General features: G+C 37.8%; 1 protein-coding gene across 1 annotated transcript in view; it reads right to left on the bottom strand.

Annotated features, from left to right (window-relative positions):
- The window catches only part of PDE9A (phosphodiesterase 9A), a 167,189-nt gene that overhangs the window by 146,531 nt on the left and 136 nt on the right, over positions 1–20,522 (bottom strand). The gene's annotated exons all lie outside the window — the stretch shown is intronic.

Below are 20,522 nucleotides of genomic sequence, written 5' to 3'. Positions count from 1 at the left end.
ACTGTATCCAAGAGCCAACTGGAAGCCTAGCCTGAAATTGCATCCAAAGCTTTCTTTTGGCAAGTATTCCCCTTCCAAGTAAAAACTGATGAGTTATTGGCAAGGGGGTGGGGGTGGAGAGTAGTAGTTTTTGAAATTTATTAGTTCTGAGGCTCAGAACAAGGGCATCAAGGACTGCTCCTGGTAATCCTTTGTGATTAGGAATCATAAGGCTGAGTTGAACCTTAAAATAATTTTGGGGTGTTTTTGAAGATATATAAATTTGAGGGAATCATTCTTTTGGAGAGTTTTCTCTAATTTTTTCATGGTACAAAAGGTGCCGAAGGTGGGAACATAGCAAAAGAATTTAAGAGGACCAAAGCAAAGTCTAGACATTCACCTGACCCCTACCCCACCCTTTGCATTTGGCAAGTTGAACCTAGCCCTAATTTAGGGACAAAAATAATAAGTAGACTGGAAGAATGAATAAAGAAAAAAAGAATTTCACCATAAAGAGTCATTATGGTAAAAGGGAAGTTCAACATACAAGAAGAGAATGATTTCAAAAGATCTATAAGCAAAGCCTTAAAAAATGCAGCTTAAACACAAATTCAATCAGATTTCTAAAAGAGATAAAGCAATAGTTAAATAATTTTATAAACCAAGTGAGATTAAAAATGGGAAAAAAATGAAGATGTTGAAGAAAGATATGAAAAGGGAATTGAGAGATTGGAATAAGAGGTACAAAAAAAAGAAAATAACTGTTTGACAATTAGAATTGACAAATGAAAGCAAATGACTGCATGAAACATCAAGAAATATTAAAACAAAGCTAAAAAGACTGAAAAAGTAGAAAAACAGTGAGGCATCCCAAAGCAAAAACAACTAACCTGGAAAACAGATTGAAGAGAGAGAATTTAATCTATTTGAAAGCTATGACCAAAAATCCCCAAGTAAGCACTAGATAAATAAATAATAATACAAACTCCATAAATCATGAAAGAACACTTCCCAGATACCTTACAACCAGAGGATAAAGCAGAAATTGAAAGGCTCTATTAGTCACTTCCTGAAAGTAACCTCAAAATGAAAATTCCCAGGAATATTATAGTCCAAAATCCAGAGCTTCTAGGGCAAAGAAACAATACTGCGAGTCACCAGTAAGAATGAGTGCAAGAACTGAGGATATAGTCAGAATGACATAAGATTCAACTGGGGCAGCTAGGTGGTGCAGTGAATAGAGCACCGGCCCTGGAGTCAGGAGGGCCCGAATTCAAATGTGACCTCAGACACTTAACACTTACTAGCCTTGGGCAAGTCACTTAACCCCAATTGCTCTGCCCTCCCCCCTCCAAAAAGCAAAATAAATAAATAAATTAAAAAAGAGATTTAAGTGCTAACATGATAAAGGAGTAGAGATATTCCAGAAAGTAAAAGATCTAGGGGGCTTATGATCAGAAAACTTACCTAACTAAGCTAAATATAATTCTACAGGTGGGAAATAAACCTTGAAATAGAGGAGTTTAAAGAATTCCTAGTGAATGCAATAGAGAGAAATACATAATTAACAATCATAACTATAGATGTAACTGGGATGAACTCATCCATAAAGCAAGAGAATTATTTATAAGAAACCATACAAACAGAAATACAAAACCATACAAAATAGAAGAGAACTTATTTATTGATAAGGAACCATAATCCAATAACATTAAAAAAAAAGAAATTAACTTGAAACAAAAATATAAGCACATTGTTAAAATGAAAGGTTGAAGCTATTATGCTTCAGCAGAAAAAAAAAGGCAGGTTAGCAATCATATCATCAGAAAAAGCAATGATAAAAAAATCTAAAAGATAACAGAAAAATGATATTTTGCTAAAAGGTACCATAGACAAAGAATTAATAGAAATACTACATATATATATACATACACCAAATGACATAACACCTAAATTCTTAAAAGATATATTGAATTAATTACAGAGTGAAAGAGTTAGTAAAATTATAATAGTGGGGGGATCTCAATTTATGCCTCTCAGATCTAGATATATCTTACCAAAAAAAAATAAAAGAAAAATAAGGACTTCAGGATTTTAGAAAAATATGCACATGATCAAATTCTGAAGAATATTGGTAGCACCTTCCCCAAAATAGATCATGGAATAGGGGAAAAAATGCTTTCAAAAAAATTCAGAGAAGCAGAAATGCTAAATGCATCTTTTCATGGCCATAATGCAATGAAAACTACATTCAGTAAAAGGCCTTTGAAGCAAAGATTAAAAATTAATTGGAAAATAATTTAATTCTAAAGAATAAGTGGGTCAAAAAATAGATAATTTCATTAAAAATATGGACAGCAATGAAGCAATATATCCTAAATGTTGAGATTCAGCCAAAGCAGTACTTTGGGGAAATTTTATATCTCTAAACATTTTCTTCAATAAAAAAGAGAAAGAGCAGATCAGTGAATTAGACATGCAACTAAAAAAAACGATTCTAGAAAGTTAACAAATTAATAACCCCCAATTAAATGTCAAATTAGAAATTCTGAAAATCAAAGGAACAAAATTGAAAGCATAAAACCCATTGAATTAATAAATAAAACTAGGAACTGTCATTAAAAAACAATGAAATAGGGGTGGCTAAATGGTCCAGTGAATAGAGCACTGGCCCTGGTGTCAGTTCAAATCTGGCCTCAGACACTTAACACTTACTAGCTGTGTGACCTTGGGCAAGTCACACAACCCCAATTGCCCTGCCCTCCAAAAAGGAAAACAAAACCCAATGAGACAGATAAGGTTTTTAACTAATTTAATTAATAAAAAAGAACCAAATTACCAGTACTAAAAATGAAAAACATGAATCATAACCAATGAAAAGGAAATAAATGATATTATTTGGAGCTATTTTGTATAATGTTTTATGCCCAAACTGACCCATTTTATTATGCTAATAAAACTTACTCTAAATGAAAGAGAAAGATATTTACAAAAATAAATGTCACTTGGATTAATAAAATAGGAAATTGACCAGGAAACTTTTCATACCACATATCAAGACAAACACAAATTGGTACATGATTAAGACACATAAAGGGTGATATCATAAACAAATGAGAGGAACATGAAAGAAAATACTTGTTAGATCTATGAATTGAAGAGAAATTCAGGGCCAAATTAGAGATAGAAAAGTTCACATTTGGCAAAATCGACAATTTTGATTGCACAAAGCTCCTAGGTTATCTTGTCCTGGTAGGAATCTCTGATCTCAGTACAAAGCTAGTTTATCATAAAATAAGGATGAGGGGGAGCCAAGTTGTCATCATCAGACCTAATGACTCTCTGTCCTTGAGAGTAACACCTTTCTGCTGAAGTTGCATTATTCTCCTCACTTCCTGTAACCTTCCTTAAGTCAAATCCCTACTACACCATGCAACAAGAAAAAGGAGAAACGGACAGTGGAAGACTCCCCACCCCCAACCAGATGCCCATAGAGCTGTATTTTCTCCATGCACTGAAGGATTATATGAGGTACTTGATATCTCAACTAATATGTCTCAACTAGTAGACTAGTTCTAACCAATGGCAAAAAGCTGCACTCAGTCTTATAATCTTTGATGATAGGGCTCAGGACTCTGATCTGCTTTTTACTAGTTTGGTAGATTAATTAAGCAAAATGATCCATTCATCTATCCATCCATCTTACCTTCCCTTTCTCCTTCTTTTTCGGCTTATGTCTAGGGTCCTCTCCAAAAGGGAACACTAAAGTATTCATTGTACTGTGTAGATCAGGTATAGCTTAACTATTTCCTCCCCACAAAGGAAATATATAAAACACAAAATGCCCATATGTACACTGACAAAGACTTAAATGTTATACAATTAACAATAAAGGAGAAGGAAACAAGTAATTTTCTTGCACTGTGCCAAAGTGCTTTATAAATATTATCATATTTGAGCCTCATAACAACCTTTAGGGGTAGATGCTATCACTATCTCTATTGTATAGATAAGAAAGCTGAGACTGACAGAGTTGAAATGACTTGCCTGAAATGATTTAATAGAGATTAAGTGACTCACCCAGGGTCATACACTTAGTAAATATCTGAGGCCAGATTTGAATTTAGGTCTCCCTGATTCCACACCTAGTGCTCCATATACTGCAGCACTAATAACTTAACTCCTATTATACTTTGATTTGAGATTGATATTTAAAATGTTAAAACATGAGGTACTTAGTGGGACTGTTAATAGGCATTTGACTTTCGCTTGGACTGGCACTGTCTGAACAACGTCCTCGAGGTCCATATCTTCTGGCAAGCAGGAGGTGGGCTTATTCTTCAGCTGGTGGTCATCTTTTGGGAAGTGTTTTAGTATCTGCAGGGTCCACATGGTGCAATAGACATTAATGGAGGAACCCAGAAACTCGTAAACTTCCAAAGTAGCCTTGGATGTTCAGTCATTTATGTTTAAGGAAAGAAACACAGAAAAGAAAAAAAATAGCTGGTGGTCTGAAAGGGCAGGCTCGGTCTTATCTAGGCAACACATGTTGAAGATGTGATTTGGAAGCAGCCATTATACATGCTGCTAGGCTGGAGGAGAAGTAACCTTTCTTAGGAAATCCCAGAGAGGGAGTTCCATGCCACATGTTCTTTGAGTATATCAGATCAGGTTGGGATTTCCAGAATATCTCACATGTGACCTAGTGCATGATTTACTCGTTGACCTCTTCAGTATTATCTTATATAACTCTTGTTCATAACTTAGCCCAATTTCAGGAGTCATTTCTCCTTTATTTTGATAACACAAGGCTCTCCTCATATGATTGGCCCAATGTTTTTATCATATATTTCTTCGATGATAGGGCTCAGGACTCTGATCTGCTTTTTACTAGTTTGGTAGATTAATTAAACAAAATGATCCATTCATCTATATCTTTCCTTCCCTTTCTCCTTCCTTACTTTCTTCATTCCCTTTCTCTACCTTTCCAACCCTATTCTCTCCCCTTCCTCCACTTTTCTTTCATGTCTCCTCTACTCTTTTCTCTTCTCTTTCCACCTCTTCCCTCCCTTCTTTCCCTTCCCTCCCTCCCTCTCTCCCTTATTCTCTTCTTTCCTCCCTTGCTTCCTTCCTTCCTTTGTTCCTTCCTTCCTTCTTCCCTTTCTCCCTCCCTTCCCTTTCTCTTTCTTCCCTACCTTATTCTCTCCCCTTCCTCCCCTTTCTTTCAGATGTCTCCTCTACTCTTTTCTCCTCTTTCTGCCTCTTCCTTCCCCTTTTCTTCTCTTCCCTTCTCTTCTTCCTCCCTCTCTCCACATTGAATTTTTCTTTAGGATACTGAAAACTTATTTCCCTGTCAGAAAAATGTAACTCTTTCCCTGAGTATTTGTAAAAAAAAAAAAAAAGAAAAGAAGAACTGGAGTTTCTCCCAGATCTACTTCACATCTGCTACTTATAGAACTGGTTTCATATATGACTTAGTTATTATTTATGCAAGAAGTTGGCTTCCACAGGGAAGACTGAAAGCCATTATGACTTTTGTTTCCTAAGATTTGGGATGTTTGCTTGCTTTTTTTTTCATATCCAGTGACAAACTTTTTAAACAATTCTGCTTTCTTCTCATGGTTGATCTTTCTAAATTTTTCACAGTGTGATATGATGCATGGGTGTAAGGAATGTCACAAAAGCCCTTTCAGGTTTGGATTGGCCATCTAACCATAGGAAAAGTCAGGGAAAATATTAGGCTGGTAGAAAAGGCAATGACCTTACCCCTACAGCTTAGATTGTCTCAATAAATTTCCCCTCCCCCTCCATTTATATATAATAACAGAAGAATATGGGGACCCTGCAAACCCAATGTGATTGGTGGATATGGAATAAATCACCTTTACTTAGAACATAGTCTAGTGTCCAGAGTTTGAAAATTGGGAAGTACATAGAATGCCTGCCTTAAACTAGGGTGAGGTTTCCAACAGAAGCATGTTAGCTCTTGAACCAGGAAAACAAGTACAAAGAACACGTTAAGCCATAAAGCATTAGCTAACTGGGAGAACACCTTTCTTTGATCCTGTTTGATATTTGGGGTGAGGAGGCTCTTGCTGGGAAGATAAGAGATTTTAGAGCTGAGGACTTAAGGTGACAAAAGAAGAGGACCAGAAAGGTAGATTTTTGAGTATTGTTTGGCAGACATTTCTGCCTTTTATGAAAAAAAAAAAGGCATGAAAAAAAGAGATGAAATTTTTGGGCTTGATGTAAGCTGAAAGAGCCCTGCAGCACCCACTCATTCCTTGAAGAGTCAGCTAAGGGTTTCATCTGAGCGAGAACATGATGTAAATCAAGTGCCCAGAAGAGGAGCTTGTGGCAGAAGCTACATGTCTAGTGTCATGGCATCAAACCAAGGTGATGAGTCTGGCAAAGCTTTATCCAGAAGAGCATCAGGTGGTGGAACAATCCCAGTCAGAGACTATAAACCTATTTGAGCAACATCCTTAAAGAATTATGAGAGCATCGGGGAGGCTAGGTGGCACAGTGAATAGAGTGCCGGCCCAGGAGTCAGGAGGACCTGAGTTCAAATCGGGCCTCAGACACTTAACACACAGACCAAAAAAAACTAGCTGTGTGACCTTGGGCAAGTCACTTAACCCCAATTGCCTTACCTTCCCCCTCCAAAAAGAAAAAAAAAGAATTATGAGAGCATCATGAAGCAGGCCCTGTGTAAACACTGAAATGATATCACTGAGGACAAAACAGCAGCCTTAAGAGTAGTGTTAGAGGTAGGAGTTCCTCTTCCATGAATGCGCTGCCATTCCTTGCTTGTGCTTTGGCCACGTTTCCCCTACATCTGTACTCTCCTACATGTGTGCCTCTAAGTATATGTATCCTGGCCCCATATATTGTATAACTGTATATACTTGCCAGTATTTATGTGCCAACTGTTAATATAGATGCTATGTGCATCTAAAGGTAGAGAATTCCTTAAAAGTAGGAACATCTTACTTGTGTGCATTTGTATTCCCAGAACTTAGCATGGTGCCTGGCATTATAAGTATTTGATAAATACTTTTTAATTTTTTTTTAAGAAAGAAAACTGGGAGCTAAAGGGATGTGGCTAGTACTATAAAGTACTGGTTACCTTACTGACTAACGTGAAGGGAATTTTACTTATGGGCTTTTTTCCAGCTTCATATTATTTAGTGGTGGGGTTTGGTGGTTCTTAGACCCATCCCTGGGGAGTCCTCTAAAAACAAACTTTACATTATGTTGGGAGGAATTATGGACCTGTTATAGAGTGGTAAGTGAAGGAGGCTGTGAGAGATGGTTCAACATGAGTTACAGGATTGACTAAAGCTTTAGTAGAAAAAAAGCCAAGCACAGTCAGCTTCTCTAGCAATTTCTTACAAGGGTGTGTCTACTCTTCTCCCCAGACACTGAGTGCATTGGTGAAAGAGTATGTGTGAATTGTGAATTTTATCAATTATATACTTGCTTTAATGAGTATTTGTGATATTATTTCTTTTGCCTTATAACTAAGTAAATGGCTGTTTTTAAGATCTAAAAGTGTCATTATTGCAAGTAGCTGGTTATATAAATATCACTGACCATGTGGGTGTGTTACATTGTGAATAGTTGGTTGACTAACAGAAATGTATTGGAGGAGGACAAGAGCTAGAGTGTAGGGTGGTGATAGCAGTGGTGGTAAATTATCCCTTAAATGAAGGCAGGACTGTAAGGCAATTGAGTATGATGGGGAGTAGGAGTAATGGGCATGGTCTTTCTCTAAAGTTCTAAATCTGCAATTATGAGAAAAGGTTGGGATCTCTGAGCCAACCCAGAAACTAAACAAGTTTCTAATTTTGAATAAATACACACACATACACATGTATATATTTAAACTGCAATGTAGAAAAGAAAAAAATATATTATTAATGCTTCCTTGGTCATGGTTTATCCTCATGCCAATGCCTGTGCCTTACATATTATTTGTATGTACTTTGTAATGGTAATTTGGATAGAACTTTATTTCTCTCTGGAATTTTATCTGTAACAATCAGAAGAGAAAGCTGACAGCTATCAACAAAAAGAGTTTACTATATGGGGTGGCTAGGTGGCGAAGTGAGTAAAAGCACCAGCCCCGGAGTTGGGAGGACCCAGGATCGGTTCCAGCCTCAGATACTTAACACCCACACAAAAAAACTGGCTGTGTAACTTTGGTCAACTAACTTAATCTCAACTGCTTAAAAAAAAAAGAGTTTACTATGTGCCAGGCATTTTGCAAAGAACTGAGGATACAAAGAAAGGAAAAAAAAAATTCCTGTCCTCAGGGAGTTTACATTCTAACGGGGGAGACCTGCCAGCTAGAGTATATGGAAGGAAATCTGAAAAGGGGAGGCATTAGCCACTGAGGGGATCAGGAAAGGTCTCCTGAAGAAGACAGATATAACTCATGCTTCCCTGGGCATGCCCAGCTTGCCTACCATGGAGGAGCCCTCAAACGGCCTTTGGAGCATGTCCAGAGTGCCTAACATGAAGGAATTCTGTGTTCTTACTGTTGTGGGTAGCCTCCTTGAAATGGTTGACTGCATTTTAAAAACTGGCCAGACTGAGCTGATCATTTTCTTCTCAGACACTCTTTCCTGTGTTTTCCTTCCTGCTGCTCATTCACCTACATCATGAATGCTGTGAGCTGAAGAGGACTTCATTTCCTCTACTCTTGTTCTTTTCCCTTGGCTCAGAGAAATAAGCCTGGGAGTGTTTGTTTCTATTCTATGTTGTTTATCTTCTTCAGTTTCAGGTACCAGAGATGATCCCTAAAGGACTGGAAGTTCAAGACATTTTGGAGCCAGGATTGAAAGCAGGAAGTTGCAGCAAACCAGTTCAATGTGGAAGTCCAAAGAAGCCAGGATGTTGGGGACTCAAGTCTGAGGATGTTTTTGGACTTGGGATTGGGACTGTGCTCTATAGGAACCAAGCTAAACTATGAGGCTTATCTCTTTTCTCTCCCTCAAGCCTTAGGTGTTGCAAAGTGAGGGGTGGGGGAGGGGTAGAGTAGATTATGACTCCCATGTTTTGAGGGAATAAGTCTATAGCATTGTGATACTTTTGGAAATAAATATTGCTTTGGTTTTTTTTTTTTGTTTGTTTGTTTTGCTTTTGTTTTTGGAGGGGGGAGGCAGGGCAATTGGGGTTAAGTGACTTGCCCAAGGTCACACGGCTAGTAAGTGTTAAGTGTCTGAGGTCACATTTGGACTCAGGTCCTCCTGACTCCAGGGCCGGTGCTCTATTCACTGTGCCACCTAGCCACCCCATAAATATTACTTTGTAAAAACCAAACTGACTACCATGTATCACAGCATAATAGTGTGTAAGACCATCCTAATTGTCACCACCTGCAGGCTAGGTAGGAGATAAGTTACATTTCACTAATGTTTAGGTTCTTTGTAAATGGTTCTAGATCCCAACAATGGTATTCCTTAAGTGTAGGGAGTGGTTCTTTGCACCCTAGTTCCATTAGTCACTAATAGATTAACACAGTATACAGAAGCAAATGAGCACAGTAGCCTAATGTTTGATAAATAAAAAGACCCAAGCTATTTAGGCAATAATTTACTACTCAATAAAAACTGTTAGAGAAACAGTAAAGCAATCTGGCAGAAACTATTTATAGATTAACATTCCAAACCGTATGACAAGACAAGCTCCAAATGGATACGTGCGTTAGGCACAAAGAGCAGCTTTATGAACAAAGTTGGGAACATGGAAGAAAATACCTGTCAGATCTACCGTGTTTCCCTGATAATAAGACCTATCCTGAAAATAAGCCCTCCCCTTACTGTGTAAGATTCCTCTAAAATAAGCCCTCCCCCGAAAATAAGCCCTATTGAGATTGCTACTGTAGTGAAGGCGATCCCCTGCGCTACACGCTACATTACAGTACCCTCTGTATGCACCATCTCCCCCCCATGAAACGCACGCCGCGCTCCGAGCTGCATCCAATCAGAGCTGCAGCAGTGAGCGCATCATCCTGTTCTTTATTGAATTCATTATTGAACAAATTCATTTTTTTTTCACATTTACCTGTTTATTAAAATTGCTGTCAATGTTCATTAAAATAAGCCCTCCCCTGAAAATAAGCCCTCTGGTGTTTTTCTGTCCAAAAAAAATAATAAGACAGTGTCTTATTATCGGGGAAACATGGTATGCATACGGTTCATGACCTAGCAAAGGTAGAGAGGTTTACAGGAGGTAAAATGGACAATTTTGATTAAGCAAAATTAAGAAGGTTTTGAACAACCTAAAAAATGCAACTAAAATTAGAAATAAGAAACTGGAAAAAAAATCTTCCAAAAGGTTTTTTTTCTGATTAAGGTCTCTCGAGCACATAGGGAACTAATTCAAATTTATAAGAATAAGAACCATTCCTCAGTTGATAAATGGTGAAAAGATATGAATAGGCAGTTTTCATAGGAAGACTTGATAGGCTTCTTGCTTTAGCATACTGTAGATTCAACTGTAATTGCTCTACTCTGATAATTCCTATTTGGGGAAATTTGAGAGTTAGTGGGTATAAAAATGTCTAGCCTGTCATCTTGCTGCTCACCCAGAAAGTCCCAACTGAATGTATTTAATGAAACTATAGATGTTGAAAACAGGAAATGGATAAAGAAATCAATACCAATTGAGACTAACCATTTTCTACTGAATTTTATGTGATATACATCAATCATGAAAATGAGTTGGCTAAAAGAACCTAAAATCTGCCTCAAAAAATAAATACTTGTTTTCCTTGCCACATGGAAACCAAAGACAATTAGAATATAAAAACATTTATAAATGGAAGAGAGCAATGGAGGACTTGAAGGACTGTTACAAGGACAGAGACAGGATTTATTCTATTTATCATAATGCAGTAACTATCACAACTTGTAGCCATATAAAAACATTCTCTTGATAAACAATTATGGATTTTTTTGTTTTGTTTTTTGGAGGGCAATTGGGGTTAAGTGACTTGCCCAAAGTTACATGGCTAGTTTTTGTGTTAAGTGTCTGAGGCTGGATTTGAACTCAGGGCCTCCTGACTCCAGGGCCGGTGCTCTATTCACTGCACCACCTAGCCGCCCCAATTATGGATTTTTTAAAAGGAAAAACCCAGTACCCTACTGTGTAAGTCCACCTATGGCAGTGTGAAGGAATCTGTAGACCTCTAGGCCCAAGGCACTTCTTGACCTTGGAGCTGACAAAATATACTTGATAAAAAAAAGTAGCTGTTTCCTTCATCCTTCAATCAAAAGAAGTAAGATGAGTAGGGTTCATGCAGCCATTGAACAAGTGGCAATCTTTTTTTGTTTGTTTTGTCTCATAAGCAGAAAGAAAAAAGCTCTTGATACAGGAGTGGAAATGCAATAGAAAAAGAAATAGTTATTTGTGTAGCAGAAGACAACATCAATTTGAAAGGTGCCTTGCACTTCATTTCATATGTTCATTAATGCATATGATAATTACTGCATATTTGTGCACAATAGATACATTTGTCCATCAGCTACACATCACTTTGCTGTTTATTTGCATATACTATTTATATGCATAACATACATATTCTGTTACTATGTAGCTCTGCTTATGTTATTATTGCACTTATTTTTAGGCATATTTATTGGTATCTTTAGGCATGTACTGCTATTTTATGTGCATATAATATGCATGTAATTTAGAGTTGTGGTAATTAGCATTTGGAACTATGGTACAGACAAAAATCAATTTATTTACTGGGAACAGTATATGTTTAACTAGAAAGGGACTGTAAAGTAGTTGCTCTTTTAGAAACCAAATTATAGAAAAGAAGAAAGATAAGATCACTTGTAAAAATGGCTAAGTCAGGACCCTTTGTGGGATATGAATGAATCCCTTAAGTGTAGCACCATAGGATGAAGAATGATAGGCCATGGCTCTGTGTGAACTTTAGGTGAGTCCAGGAGAGAGACCTGAAGAGGAACCCAACTGACAATGAGATATTTAGAAGCTGTGTGGAGCAAGAGAAAGAGTTGCCTGGAACTGAAAGATTGAAAGAGAAGATAGAGGGAATTGTCCCAAAGAAAGATGTAAGACTCAGAAAGCCAAGTTACTTGAAATCTCCTAAAAAATAAAATACAGACCCCCCCCCGCCAAGTGATAATTCTGTATCTCCTCCATTTGGCCTTACTCATGGAATCCTGAAGCCTTTCATTCTGAGTTTGGGCTAAGTCTGCTTACCTTTATTTGCTTTAAATATTTGAATTGTTTTTAAGGTCTGGGTGTACTTATTAGTAATAAGAAGGCAACTGATGGCAAAGCATCCCTAGGGAAGAAAGGCAGATCTAACATTGAAGTGTTTTGCTGGCTGGGGCCTGGGAGCTATAACCATATAGATTACTATGATTATTTATCACTTGATACAGTATCCTAAAGCAGAGAAGGAGCATTTATACTGGACAGTGAGTCAGTAGTGGGATGAGGTAGACAAATAGGAATGGCTGAACAACTGTCCTCACCATTAAATGCTTCCTAAAGAGCAGTAGATACAAAACACCTAGAAGAGATAGACTGAAAATGAGGTAAAATGGGACTATATCCTGTCTTCTTGAAAGGGGGATGAAAATGCCTGTGGGGCACTCCCAGTGCTTTGAAGCAAGCTAGAAATAGGACTCTCAAAGACATCACTTCTTAGGACTGAGAAGAATCTGAATTAAAGTCTAAGTTTCCTGTGCTTGTTACCTGGGAAAAAAAACAGGAGGCATATACCATATCTCCCAGGGGCAGAGTCTGGCCACTTGGATTGATTCATCTACTCACCAGTTCTACTTGTCTACCCTAGAAGCTTATCAACAAATAACAATTATGGGAGTTTTTAGTGGCTCATTCTATTACAAAATGCAACTTCATATAGGATCATTGGGTCAAAGATTTAGATTTTGAAGAAACCTTCAAGAGCATCTAATTAAATTCTTTTATTTCACAGAATTTGTAAACTTAGAACCTTGCTTAGCTTACTGAGCTATTTTTTCCAGTTTTTATGGAACATTGCATTTATTAATGGCTTTGTAATTGTTTCTCAGGGAAAATAACATTTTTGTAAGATTGTGTATAGATACAAACACATTTGTGGATATGACACAATGTATAGCATAAAATTTATTTCTATGTCTCTATACATATTTTATCCACATTATGTAAGACATGTTTATATATGTACCACAGTCTTACAGATATTTTTTGTGAAAAAACTGTGAAAGAAGATATCATCTCCTTTCTTTCCTATTCTACACCTCTAAATTTTCAAACCATATATCAATTTTCAGCTTGTTGTGGAATATGGCATAAATTATTGGTCAAATTCTTATTTTTGCCAAACATTTCCAGTTTTCTTAGCAATTTTTGTGAAAAAGGGAGTTCTTCCCAAAACAATTTATTTCTTTGGTTTATTGCACTTGATATTATTGAGTTTAATTGTCTCCCCTGTAAATGTTTTTTTTTCTTTCCATTTTTTTAGTAAGTAATAAGCATCAAGGAGATTTGAGAATGTATTTCCCCCCCAGAGTCAGAGGGACCTGAGTTCTGATCCAGCCTCAGACACTTAACACACACATACACACACACAAAACTAGCCGTATGACCTTGGGCAAGTTACTTAACCCCAACTACCCTCCAAAAAGCAAAAAAAAAAAGAGAATGCATTTCCCTCCTTTCTCCATTCTTTGTGAGGGATACTCTGGGAAACATAGTTGATGTAAAAGCAAAAGAGGACAATATAAATTTTTTAAAATAAAATTAAAATAGTTATAAGGCTATCTATTATTATTTTTAAGACCCTCAAAATACCAATCAATCCATCAACAAACAATCATTATTTACTATGTACCATGCACTATGCAAGGAGCTGGGGATACAAGATAAAAATGAAATTGTCTCTACTCTCAAGGAGCTTATATTTTATCAGAGGAAATAGCCTGGAGACACCAATATACATTTCTGTATATACAGGATAAATAAAAAAATAAATTCAAGCTAGTTTATGGGGGAGGGCACTAGTGGTTGGTAGGGCAGAAAAGGCATCATGTAGGAAGTACTGACTGAGTTAAATCAAAGGATTCTATGAAGTAGGGATTAAGAGGGAGATCACAGAGAATGATTAGTACCAAGGTATAGACAGGAGAGGGAATAGCATGTGTGAAGAATGGCAAGACGGCTATTTTGGCTACATAGTAGGGAGTGGGAAGAAAAATGATGAATAATGAGGCTAGAAAGGAAGGTTGTTTACAAAGGGTTTTAAAAGGAATTAATATTTTGATCTAGAGGCAGTTGTGAGTCACTGGAGATTATTGAGTATGGGAGTAACATTATCAGAACTGTGTTTAAGAAAACCATCCTCATTCAAAACTGAGGTTTGAAAAGAATGGGATGCTATTATGGTCAGAGATGTATAGTTAAGAAGAGAATCAAATCAAATGTACCAGAATAATTACTATCTATCAGAAGAAAATTTCTTAAAGAAAACATTTATACCAAGGGGTCTCTAACAATTTGACTCTAACCAACTGGTCATTTGTAGACCCAACTAGTCTCAGGGCCAACAATTTTAGCTATGCTGGGAATTTAGGGCATTTGAAATGTAGACTTGTTATGTCCTTGGTTCACAATATATGGGGAACAAAACCTTCAAATCTCCAAAGGTCAGGAGGAGTTATGATCAGAAATTGCTGGCATGCCCCTGTTCCTCTCTAGACCAGCAATCATTTCTAAAAGGAAGCATGTACATGGTTATATGGGCATGACATAGTGAAATGAACACCATACTGGACTGGTCATCTAATTTTGTCCTTTCCACTCTCTGTTGTTTGACTTCAAACACGTTTCTTTTCTTCCATTCCTCATTTGTAAAATGGGAGAGTAGAACTCCATCCCTAAGGTCTCTTCTAATTCAGACCTAAATCAGTCAGATTTTTTTCTAACCATCCCCTACCCCCACCCCAATACAGCAGCATTATTTCTTATCATCTCCTGAACTTCAGGAGTTCCTTCTGTATCCTCTCAATAAAGGGTCAAGGAGCATAGTGAGTCCTTACTATGAAAGGTTGAGGAGCCCCGTGATAGAGGGTGAGAACTTAGCCAATTATAGAATAACAGAATTTCAAATCTGGAAAGGACCTCAGAGGTGATCTAATCTAATCTAAGTAAGGATGTCTCTCTATAGCACCTAATGTAAGTATGAAGTAAAATCAGGAGCTTGTAATATTTTTGAGGATGATGAAGGAAAATGAAAATAAGATATTGTCCTATTAATTTTTATAACCTCTGTCTGCTTTCAACTGCCCCTCTATGTAGTATGTGGTAAAATATGAAAAGTGGGGGGTGGAGCCAAGATGGTAGAGTAAAGGCAGGGACTCACATAAACTTTCCCCTAAACTCCTCCAAATACTTTTTAAAAATGACTCTAAACAAATTCTTGAGCAGCATAACCCACTAAAAGATAGAGTGAAACAAATTTCCAGTCTAAGACAAGCTGCAAAATCAACAGAAAAGGTCTGTTGCACCAGGCTGAAAGAGGAGCACAGGCCACACCATTGCAGACCCGATTCCAGCAAACCAGAAGCAAGCCACAGGGGGACTGAACCACTGGCAGCAGTGACAGTTTCCAGACTTCTAAGCCCACAGATGGCAAAGGCAACTTAGAAGGTCAGCAAGAAAGATCTGTTGGACCTGGGTGAGAGAGGAGCACAGTCTTCCCCAGCACAGCACAGGCCTTGGGAATGACTGAATCAGCAGCAGCAGTGGCAGTGGCAGCAGCTTCTTCTGGAGCTCTCAGCCCACAGACAGTAAGGTGGTTGAACAAGGTCAGAAGGCGATTACAGGGGTCTCTTTGCTAGCACTGAGGGAGGACTCTATTGCTTTGCCCATACTTGGATCTGGGTCAGTCTTGAGGTGAGGAAGAGTACCAGCATAGCAGAGCTTGTGGCTGTGGTGGAGAGGAAGCCCTCCTCACTGTTCCAGGGCAGAAAAGAGTACTTGTGGCTGCTCACAGACCAGAGCACAGGCCAGGAGAGGAGTAAGCACCTCTCCTTAGATCACACCACCTTGGAAGAACTGAAGACTTACAGGTCCCAGAAGTATCTTTGAAAACAGCTGCACAAAACCCCTGAAGCTTGGGACAGTTCTCCCTCTACACTGGAAGCAGAACCCTACCTTAACAAAGAGTTAAAAAGTCAAGTAATAGACTGGGAAAATGAGCAAACAATGGAAAACAAAACTCTGAAGGTAGTAACTGACTTTGGGGGAAAGGAAGATCAAAACACATACTCAGAGGAGGACCACGAAGTCAGAGCTCCTACACCCAAAGCCTCCAAGAAAAATGTGAATTGATCTCAGGTCATATATGAGCTCAAAAAGGATTTTTAAAACCAAGTAAGAGAAGTAGAGGGAAAATTGGGAAGAGAAATGAGAGTGATGCAAGAAAATCATGAAAGGGCAGCTAGGTGGCACAGTGAATAGAGCATCGGCCCTGGAGTCAGGAGTACCTGAGTTCAAATCTGGCCTCAGGCACTTAACACAAAAATTAGCCATGTGACCTTGGGCAAGTCACTTAACCCCAACTGCCCTCCAAAAAGAAAAAAAAAAGAAAATCATAAAAAAAACAAGTCAACAGTTTGGTAAAGGAGACCCCCAAAAATATTGAAGAAAATAATGCCTTAAAAAATAGACTAGACCAAATGGCAAAAGAGGTCCAAAAAGCCAATGAGTCGAAGAATGCCTTCAAAAACAGAATTAGTCAAATAGAAAAGGAGGTCCAACTGCTCACTGAAAAAATAATTTATTAAAAATTAGAATGGAGCAAATGGAAGCTAATGACTTTGTAAGAAATCAAGACATTATAAAACAAAATGAAAGGAATGAAAAAAGGAAGACCATGTGAAATATCTCATTGGAAAAACCACTGACCTGGAAAATAGAGCCAAGAGAGATAATTTTAAAATTATTTGACTACCCAAAAGCCATAATCAAGAAAAATTGCCCTGATATTGTAGAACCAGAGGGTAAAAAAATTGGAAGAATCCACTGATTACTTCCTGAAAAAGATCCCAAAATAGAAATTTTCAGGAACGTTATAGCCAAATTCCGGAGTTTCCAGATCAAGGAGAAAATATTGCAAGCAACCAGAAAGAAACAATTCAAGTATGGTGGAGCCACAATCAGGATAACACAATATTTTGCAGCTTCTACATTAAAGAATTGGAAGGCTTAGAAGATGCTATCCTAGAGAGCAAAAGAGCTAGGATTACAACCAAGAATCACCTACCCAATAAAACAGAGTATAATCCATGAGGGGGAAAAATGTATATTCACTGAGATAGAAGAATTTCATGCACTCTTGAGAAAAGGCCAGAGAGCTAAATAGAAAATTTTACTTTCAAATACAAGACTCAAGAGAATGTAAAAATTAACAGGAAAGAGAAATCATAAGGGATTTATTAAAGTTAAACTGTCTATATTCCCACATGGAAAGATAATATTTGTTAACTCATAAGACCTTTCTTATTATTAGGCTATAGAAGGAGTATATCTTTAGATATACAGAGGGGACAGATGGGAACTGAATATGAAGGGATGATATCTAAAAATTAAAATTAAGGGATGAGAGAGAGGAAGGTACTGGGAGAAAGAGAAAGGGAGAGGTAGAATGGAGTAAATTGTCTTACATAAAAGAGGCAAGAAAAAGCTTTTGCAGTGGAAAGGAGGGGGGGAGGTAAGAGGGAATGAGTGAACCTTACTCTCATCAGAATTAGCTCAAAGAGGGAATAACATACACACTCAGTTGAGCATGGAAACTATCTTACCCTACAAGAAAGTAGGGAGTAAGGAGATAAGAAAAGGTGGGGTGTGATAGAAGAAGGAAGGGCATATTGGGGGAGGGGGTAGCCAGAAGCAAACACTTTTGAGGAGGGACAGGGTGAAAGGAGAGAGAGAATAGAATAAATGGGGGGGATAGGATGGGGGGATATTAGTCTTTTACAACATGACTATCGAAGTGTTTTGCATGACGACACATGTATAACCTATATAGAGTTGCTTGTCTTCTCAATGTGGGGGGGGGTAGGGTGGTGAGGGAGAAAGGGAGAGAATTTGAAACTCAAAGTTTTAAAAATGAAATGTTAAAATTGTTTTTACATATAACTGGGGAAAAATAAAATGCTAAAGGAAAATAAAGAAAAATACACAAATTGAATCTCCATTTCAACATGATGAGTAAAACAATCTCTATTTGAAAGTATTTTGTAAACTGAAAAGTGCTATATAAGAAAAAGTTATTATAGTAATAGACTAATGTGGTGCAGTAAATAGCAGTGTGTTATACTGAATTTGACTTGGGAGTCAGAAAATCTGGGTTCAAGTCCTGGCTTGTCATTTACTAGTGATAGAGTTTTGAGAATTTTTCTCCATAGGACTTAGAGATTGAATCCTCTCATTTTTCAGATGACGAAAGAAACCAAGTATGGATAATGTGACTGATTCAAAGTAAAAATGCAAAAAACCCAAAAGCCTAGCACATAGCAGAGTCAGGATCTGAATTCATATTTTTTGACTATGGATCCAATGTTTCTACTACACCTAACTTCTTTATATCATGGTGTGACCTCAGGCAAGTAATTTAATCTTTTGAAGGCCCCAGTTTGTTGATAGATAAAATGGCAGAATTGAAATAGATGATTCGATCTTGGGAACCAAGATTTTAGATAGTTGACTAACTCAAAACATAAGGCTTACTTCCTCTTTCTCTAATCACTCTTATAAAACAAAACCTATCTCACCTTAGTTTGGCTCTTTCCTGGCAGCCAAGTTTGTATTATTTTTTATTTCTATCTTCTTCATTTATAGAAAAGGACACCTGGAGGATCAGTCTTAGGAAATGCTTATTGTCTAGCTCAACATAGTAACAATTCCTTTAGTCATTTATTTAAAAATTAGAAAGGCGGAGCTACTCTGATCTGGTGAGATTAAATTGGACATTGGTAGAGCTCAGCAGGATATTAATTTCATTTGTTGGAGAAGGGAGGCTGGCAAATGCAGCTTCAAATGGCAAAGGAAGAAGTTTGTGTGTGTGTGTGTGTGTGTGTGTGTGTGTGTGTTTGTGTGTGTTGGGGGTGGAGGGAGGAGAGGGACACATCAATACTTTTCGTTTTGCTCTAGGCTTTGATTTTAGCTCTGTCTCAACGGAGAGTGAGACACACATAATTTCAGGAGTGATCCAAACCATACAGTTTTGGTAGAGCATCACGTCTCCCCTCCCCCATCCCCGTGATTCACTTTCAATGCTTTCCCTTTGGTATCAGTGAAGACCTGACAGGGATCCATTGCAAAATCCAACTGAAAATTTGCCCCGGGTATAATTTTACCTCACATTTTTCTCCTCAAAAAAAATTTTAAAGGTACTCCTAATCTGCTCAACCTTAAACACAATTTGGGGGGTGGGAGGAGAGCATTCCCTGCCAATCAGAATGAAACAAAGGAATTCATAAATGTTTGTTCAGGCTAGAGTTCATTTTCAGATAGGGAGAAATCAAGAATTGATTTCCTTTCTAAGTGAATATGAAGGGTACATGCTCCAGAAGAAGGAGAGGGGAATGAAATAAAAAAAAAAAACAACCTAGAAAAATATATTAGCATGAATGCTTGGAATTTGGCAAAGCAGAAATAACACAACATCAATAATAATTTATGATGATAAATTCTCTCAGAGATTGCCTACCCTACAGGCAGGGATGGAACAGTCCTTTTCCATTTCCAACAGTCCGTGTCTGTAATCCCCCAAGCTACCTCCTGTTAACTGTATTTGAAATAATACTTGCTTCTTGTCTGACTGAGGATGTAGCATGGCTCAGATGCTGAAAGACGTGAATATACTAAATCCTATGTATGTAATATGTGCATGTTTCTGTGCTATTGCTTGTTTTATCTGAATGTTAATTTAAAATTAATTTCATGAAAAGCAACAATTCGGTACTTTAAAGGAGGTGTGTGCTTAAGAAACAGAAAAAAAAAAGCTTTGTCCCCAAGATCTTTGTTCTCAAGGAATGCATCATGTTTTCAGCACCACTTAACAGTCTCCTTTGTGAAGGATAAAAACTGGGAAAAGACCTCTCTCTCCACATGCTAAAGTTGGCACAGGAGTGAAAATGCTGGCGCTACACAGAAGCCTGGGGAAGAGTCCAAGAAAACAATTATCATAGGCATTTGCACGCTGACCCAGGAGTTCATGCAGCATGAAGACCTTGCTATTCTTTTCCAAGAAGAATTACTTCCGTCTTGGAAACCCAGGGGAGGCACAGAGTGGCAGGTCCCTTTCAAGACAACGTACTGGGCCATCTGCCATCAGGGCCATTCAAACCCTGAGAGGCACCCCTAATCGGTAAGCAGCAGATGCAATATACAGCACTCAGAAAGCTAAGACACAGAGAATATGAAAGGGGAATGAATATTCCTGTGGAGCTTTCTGCCAAAAAGACAAGGACAGAGAAGTAAGG

The sequence above is a fragment of the Petaurus breviceps genome, unplaced genomic scaffold, assembly GCF_028583685.1.
Source record: "Petaurus breviceps papuanus isolate PSGF00001 unplaced genomic scaffold, PetGlider_PUasm1.0 90897, whole genome shotgun sequence".
Taxonomy (NCBI): domain Eukaryota; kingdom Metazoa; phylum Chordata; class Mammalia; order Diprotodontia; family Petauridae; genus Petaurus; species Petaurus breviceps.
Note: the sequence above shows the minus strand (reverse complement) of the source record. Positions and strands in the feature narration are given on the sequence as shown.